We start from the raw sequence: 7,809 nt of genomic DNA, 5'->3' as shown, positions 1-7,809 counted from the left end.
ATGATGATGATGATGATGATGACGATAATAATAATAAAAGTAACTAAAAATTATAATAATCTAAATAATAACAAAAATAATAATGATTATAATATATACTGCACATATACCAAGGGATTTTCCCTCTTACAAGGGAGGTAGCCAAACTCAAAAGGCACAAATCCAATCCCACCTATTTCATCCCCACATATTCCACTCCCATTCACCACCCCTCCCTTTTCTCTCTTTTCCTGGATGACGGGTCATCACTGCATCTCGCCCACTGCCCTGGGCCAGAAGCAATGCAGTAAGTCACAGCACATCTACAGGATGGCCGCTTCATTTAATTGGCGACCCCCCACCCCTCTGTTCCCTCATGCGTCAAAATATCATTCATTCATACTCCCCAGCACCTACCCCCACCCACTTCCTTTCATGCATCACAACATCAACCATACACAACCACTCTCCACTCACCCTATCTTCTGTCTTCTCCCTTCCTTCCTCAACAGACACCCCAGTCTTTTTCAACGCCCCTTTCAAACCACCTATCTCATCATTGGTCACTCCCTCATGTTCACTCCACCCACCTCTGCCTTACACACTTCTTTTACAAATCTTTCTTCACTCATTCTTTCCATGTGTCCTAACCACCCCTATAATAATAATAATAATAATAATAATAATAATAATAATGATGATGATGATGATGATGATGATGATGATGATGATGATGATGATGATGATGATGATGATGATGATGATGATGATGATGATGATGATGATGATGATGATGATGATGATGATGATGATGATGATGATGATGATGATGATGATGATGATGATGATAATAATAATAATAATAATAATTAATGATAATAATAATAATAATAATAATAATAGTATTAATAATAATAATAATAATAATAATGACGGTAATAAATAAAACAATAAAAAGAGCAACAACAACAATGATAATAATAATAATAATAATAATAATAATAATAATAATAATAATAATAATAATAATAATAATAATAATAATAATAATAATAATGATAACAATAATAGTAATAATAACAATAACAATAATGATAGAGACACTAGTAATAATGTTAAAAGTAACTGATAAGAAGAAAATCGTGATTATAAACAGCAGTATATTCATACTAAGCACTCGGCACGTCATAGCCATGATCATCGTTCGCACCGGACCGAGCATTACCTACCTACTTGGGCAATCCGACGCTGCAGGCAAAAACGCGTGAGAACCTGCGGCCAATCAAACAAATTGCGGCTTCGCTGGTGTCCCGCGACCTGGCGTCGATTGGGTGGCAGGAAGCCAAGGTCTGCGTGATTTGCACTGGAAGTTGAGGAAGTTCGTTATCTTTTATTTTATTAATCTTTTTGTGTATTTTCTTATCCATCTATTTATTAATTTATTTTTCTATTTATTTACTCATTTATTTGTTTGTCTATTATCTTTATTCACTTATCTACTTGTTTACTTATTTATTTACTTGATCATCTATCTATATCTATTCATTTATCTATTTCATTTGTTTATTTATTGTAACACAGGCGTTTTAGAATCTGTACAACTTGACCTATTCAGAAATGGCGTCGTATTATATATCTACTCTAAAAGATAGCAGATTTTGTCAAGACAAAAGGGCCCTCAACATATAAAAAGAGGCGTCAAACATAATAAAATTTACAAAGTTAAAATACAGGATAAGTCATTTCAAAATGGTATCTTCAAACATGGAGACATCCCTTCAACTGAATAAAATCGCCTGACGTTAGTTTGCTATGTAAACTGTAAAGGTGATTCTTTTGGTCATTCACCATTTATATATGTAACAGCATATAGTATCTACTTAATATTATTGACTTAATCATAATATACAGGAGGGACCAATAACAAATACCTGTTCATGGTGGTTTTGGACCACCATGTCAGGTGCAACCTTTAAGAGCTGAGACTCGGTGTCCGGACTAGACCCAAGTTTTCTATGAGAGGCAAGTGTATTTCCTCCACCTTTTCACACATGGAGAGCTGACAACCGGCGACTGCTCCCCTCTATCTCCTTTCAACCGGTACAACACAAACAGTCCAAAGTTTCTTACCAGCGAAACTTCTGAGAGGGCCCGAGGAATGGTGCCAGCTATCACAGGGGCTGCAGATTTTTCACTTAATAAAAATCAAGGCAACAATTATTATTGTTATCATCACTATTACCATTATTATTAGTAGTTGTAGTAGTAATAGTAGTAGTGAAATAATACAAAATATAAAAGGGTAGTCAACTACAGTCATTGGCGAGAGAGGGACTGATGAACTGTGTCTGTGGGAGACAGATCCTGACTGCATTCACCACACAGTTCCATGAGGATGGAGGTAGAAAAAATAGCAGTAGTAGCTGTATAAAAGACATACACCTGTGAGACCCACCTTTTTCTTTCATCTCACATTCAAGTTTTAAATCACGGGGTCGGCAGATCGAGCCTCACCCGGGCCCGTGAGCTTAAGCTGTGTACTGGGAGATTACTGTTTTGTCTGGGCATCACAGTGGGATGTTGAGGTTTGCCTTAGCCCACGTTCTGAGGAGTCGTTGAAACTGGTATTGGAACTGAAACCCAGCAACTTTATATGTATATATATATATATATATATATATATATATATATATATATATATATATATGTAAATGTATATATATATATATATATATATATATATATATATATATATATATATGTACATACATATACCAAGGCTTTTTCCCCCTTTCAAGGGAGGTAGCCAAAAAGAAAAAGGCATAAAATCAGTCCCACCCATTCCATCCCTGAATACTCTCCACTCCCCTCCACCCTCCCTCCCATCTTAGCACCTCCTAGATGACGGGTCACCCCTGCACCTTGTCCACTGCCCTGAGCCAGAGGCAGTGTCGCGAGTCACAGGACATCCACAGCAAGGCCGCTTCATTAAATCGGCGACCCCCCTTGCATAAAAGGAGAAGACGGGGAGAAATCCCTTCGGGCTGCGTCAAATTTTGCTCACACATATTACCTCACCCCCATTCCACCTCATGCATCACAACCCTCATCCATATACAACCATTCTCCATTCACCCCTGTCTTCTGTCCTCTCCCGTCCTTCCTCAACAGACATTCCCCTCTTTCCCAAAGCCCCCTTCACCCCATCCATCCATCTCATCCTACGTCCCCTCATGTTCACTCCCTCCACATCTGCATTCCATACCTCTTTTACTAGTCTTTCTTCACTCATTCTTTCCATGTGTCCAAACCATCCTAATACTTTTTCATCAACCCTATCCCCCAACTCCCTTTCCACCCCTGTTCTCCTCCTCACCTCCTCATTTCTCACTCTATCTAGCCTAGTAACCCCCATCATACTTCTCAGACACCTCATCTCAAACACATTCAAACTCCTCTCTTTCTCTCTTATGTTCCATGTTTCTGCTCCATACAGTGCTGTTGGCACAATCACTCCTTCATACAGTCTCCTCTTAGCATCCATTCCCAAATGTCTATTCCTCATTACACCCTTCAATCCACCAAGGCACCCACTCACCTCTCTCAATCCACATTCTACCTCCACCCCCTCCCGCCACACCTGCACCCATTTATCCAAAACCATCCACCCCCTCCAGTTGCTCTCCCCCAATGCTCACCTCCAGTCTGCCACCACCCTCACCCCTCGTACATCTCATCACCCCACTTTTATCTTCAGCTTTCTTCTTTCACACACTCTCCCAAACTCTGTCACCAACTTTCTCAATCCCTCCTCCGATCCTGTCACAAGCGCAGCACCATCCGTAAACAACAGCTGGCTCACCTCCCACTCCTCTCCATTTTCTTTAATAACCATCTCCAATCCCTGACCCACCACCCCTGCATTCACCTCTCGCACCACCCCATCCATGTACAAGCCGAACAGCCAGGGCGACACAACGCATCCCTGATGAAGTCCCACCTTTACCTCGAACCACTCACTCTCTCCACTTCCAATCCCGACACATGCCCTACCACTCTCGCAAAAACTCTTGACAGCTCCTAGAAGCTCTCCTCCCATCCCGCACATACGCAAAACCTCCCATAGTGCCCTCCTGTCTACCCTGTCGTAAGCCTTTTCCAGATCCATAAAAGCCCAAAAAACATCCTTCCCCTTTCCTATAGCTTTCTCACATATCTGTCTTACCACAAAATTCTGATCTACACAACCTCCACCCGTCCCAAATCCACACTGCTCCTTACCAACCACTCCCTCTGTTCCTCTCCCAATCAAGATCTTCCCATAAGCCCTCCCAACTACACTCAACAAGCTAATCCCTCTGAAACTACCACACTCACACTTGTCCCCCCCCCTCCCCTGCAAAGCAGAACTACACAGGCACTCCTCCAGTCCTCCGGCACTCCACCCCCTCACCAGCCAGTCCACCATCACTGCACCTCCCACTTTTAGACACTCTGCATGGCATCCATCCAGACCAGGTGCCCCACCCACCTTCATCATCTTAACAACCGCCCTCACTTCATCCCTCCTTACCTCTCCTCCACCTTCCTCATTCACCACGGTCACCCTCTTAGCACTTCCCACCACAACCATCTTTCCCTCCCTATCCTCCCCCACATCAAGCAACTCCCCAAAATATTCTGCCCATCTTCCCCTCACTGCCCTCTCCCCCACCATCAACTCTCCATCTACACCCCTCACCTTTTCCTCCCCATTTGATTTGCCTCCTCTTCCTCTCTTAATTTCCTTCCAAAACATCTTTTTACTACTTTCAAAATTTTCCCTCACACTCCCACCCCACCTCACATCTGCTCTCCTCTTCGCCTCCCCCACCCTGTGCTCCACTTTTCTTTTCCCTTCCTTGCACCTCTCACATGACTCCCTCATCCTATTTTTTAACCAATCTGTGAAAGCTCGCCTCCACTCCTCCACAACCTTCCTTGCTTCCCCATCCCACCATTCACCACCCCTCCTTCTGTTTCCTCCTGTCCTTCCCGCTCCACACACCATCCCCGCACACTCTGTGACTCCCTCCCTGAACCACCCCCCACTCCTAGCTCCTCTCCATCATTCACCCCCTCTCAGCCTTCACCTGCACTCCTTCTCCTTTTCCTTTAAAGAGTTCACTCCAAGCACCTCCCCACCTTCCATCTCTTTCCCCCTTCTCCATCTATCCTCAACTCTCAACTCACCTTCCACCAAAAAATTATCTGACACTCCCCACCCTCTCCCCCCAGCACATGTATATATTATATTTTTATATATTTTATATATCTATTTTATATTATATATATATATATGTGTATATGTATATCTATATGTATATATATGTATATCTATATACATATATATGGCGCAGTGGTTAGTCACTGTTACTTTGATACGTCTGTAGCTGAGGTTCGAGCCCTTGGCTTCGCTTCGTATCAGTTTCCGTATATATCTCCGATGAGCGCATTGTCAGTCTCGTTCGTGATGACATGGAATTAAAAGTAAAAAGTTAATGTGGTTGAAAAAAGATATATATATGTATATACATATATATATATTATATATATACAGTATATATATATATATATATATATATATATATATATATATATATATATACAGTCGAACCTCGAAAGCCCGGACTAATTGGGGGGAAGGGTGGTCCGGTCATGCCAAAAGTCCGGTCATCGAAAATATCGTCCTAACACCCGCAGATTTTCGTAGCGGTATACGTATAGGTAATGTATGATATGGCATAGAAACACATAAGAATAATACTCTAACACTGTAATAATAACAATATTGTAATAATTTTAATTCTGTAATAATAAATGTAATACAGGCATGTAAATGTACTGTATATACAGTGTACTGTACTGTATTTTTTATTACTTACACTGTAAATGTCGGAATGTATGCACGCGGGACAGTGGTGGCGGCCAGGGTTGCCGCGTTTTCTACACTGCCGTGTAGAATGGGAGTGTTGCCATACCGGGGCATACATTTTTCTCGGTCGTGTACAGACTTTCATAGCAAGATATACTTGTCAAACTTTGACAAAATGTTGGTTCTAGTTTTTTATTATTTGATAACTAATTCTATGATTTTTAAACAAAAGTTTGAGTTTTTGAATGTTTTTAACAGCCCGCTGATATGTAGAAAAAATTTCCTCATGTCCTTGTGCAGTTGCCACATGCCGCTATTTTACTACGTTTTGGTACAAAATTCTACGAAACGGCAGCCCTGGTGGCGGCTTGACTGGGCCGGGTTTGAGTACACGTGTACGGCCGTCGCTGCCACCTACCGGACAAATAGGGAACTTTGCTTGAAAAGTCCGCCCTTTCTTCTTTTCGACCGGTCATATCTAGTTCTTGCGTGACTAACTTACTCGAATTCTACAACACAGTTATCTCGAATTATGACAGAAGAAACAATATAGATTTAATATATCTAGACTTTGCAAAAGCTTTTGATACCGTCCCACACGAAAGACTACTTACTAAATTAGCTTTGCATGGAATAAGTGGTAGCCTATTAGGTTGGACTAGTAATTGGTTGAATGGTCGAAAACAGAGAGTTGTTTTAAATGGAAAAACTTCTGGATGGAAAAGTGTTGCAAGTGGAGTTCCTCAGGGTTCTGTTCTTGGGCCACTTCTATTCATAGTATATATAAATGATATAGACCATGGACTAAAATCTACTGTTTCCAAATTTGCTGATGATACAAAACTGTGCGGAGTGGCAAATGATCACTCAAACCAATTAGTTATTCAAGAGGATTTAGATAAGTTACAGCAATGGTCTGAAAAGTGGCTAATGAAATTTAACACAAGTACATGCAAGGTAATGCACATAGGTAAAAATAACAGTAAGTACGATTACAAGTTATTTGGAAATTCGTTAACAAAAGTGGATAGTGAAAAAGATCTCGGCGTAAGTATCAGTAACGACCTCAAATCATCCAAGCAGTGTATTTCAGCCTCTGAGAAAGCAAATAAGATTCTGGGACTGATTGCGCGATCTTTTGATTTCAAAAGTCCATCACTCATTAACAAGCTATATAAATCGTTAGTTCATCCACATTTGGAATATGCTGTTTCCGTATGGTCACCATATCTCATTAAAGACATTGACAGACTGGAAAAAGTACAACGGCGAGCCACAAAACTGATTCCAAATATCAAAAATAAATCATACGAAAATCGACTAAAACACATGAATCTGTTTTCCCTAAAAAAAGCGTAGACTCAGTGGTGACTTGATACAGGTCTTTAAGATTTTAAAGGGAATTGACAACATCAAAAGTGACCAAATTTTCACATTGAATGAGAATCAGACAAGAAACAATGGTCTCAAACTGTCCGGAAATAGATTCAATTTGGAAGTAGGTAGAAACAACTTTGCCAACCGTGTAGTTAATGAATGGAATAAACTTCCTGCACAGGTAGTGCAATGTAGTTCAGTTCGAAGCTTCAAGAATCATTTAGATAAATACCTAAGTAAGATGCTGTAATGATTATAATTTATCTCATATTATTTGTTTTTGTTTTGTTATCATTTGTCTGTCTGATTTTCATCTATTATTAGTTATATGTCAATTTATTGTTATTTACTATTCACCTAATTGTTATTTATTTAACTATACTTATGCATTTATGTATTTTATTTGTTATTTACATTATCATAGTTTTTATTTATTGTTTTATTATTATGCTTTTTTTTTCGCATCCGACCTAGATATGGACCAAAAGGTCTGTCGGCATGCTCCGCCTTTGTAATCCTTTGTAATATATACATACATA

Source organism: Oratosquilla oratoria, chromosome 1, assembly GCF_046742065.1.
Source record: "Oratosquilla oratoria isolate Oo_2021 chromosome 1, ASM4674206v1, whole genome shotgun sequence".
Taxonomy (NCBI): domain Eukaryota; kingdom Metazoa; phylum Arthropoda; class Malacostraca; order Stomatopoda; family Squillidae; genus Oratosquilla; species Oratosquilla oratoria.
The sequence above is the reverse complement of the archived record's forward strand: the minus strand, read 5'-3'. Positions refer to the sequence as shown.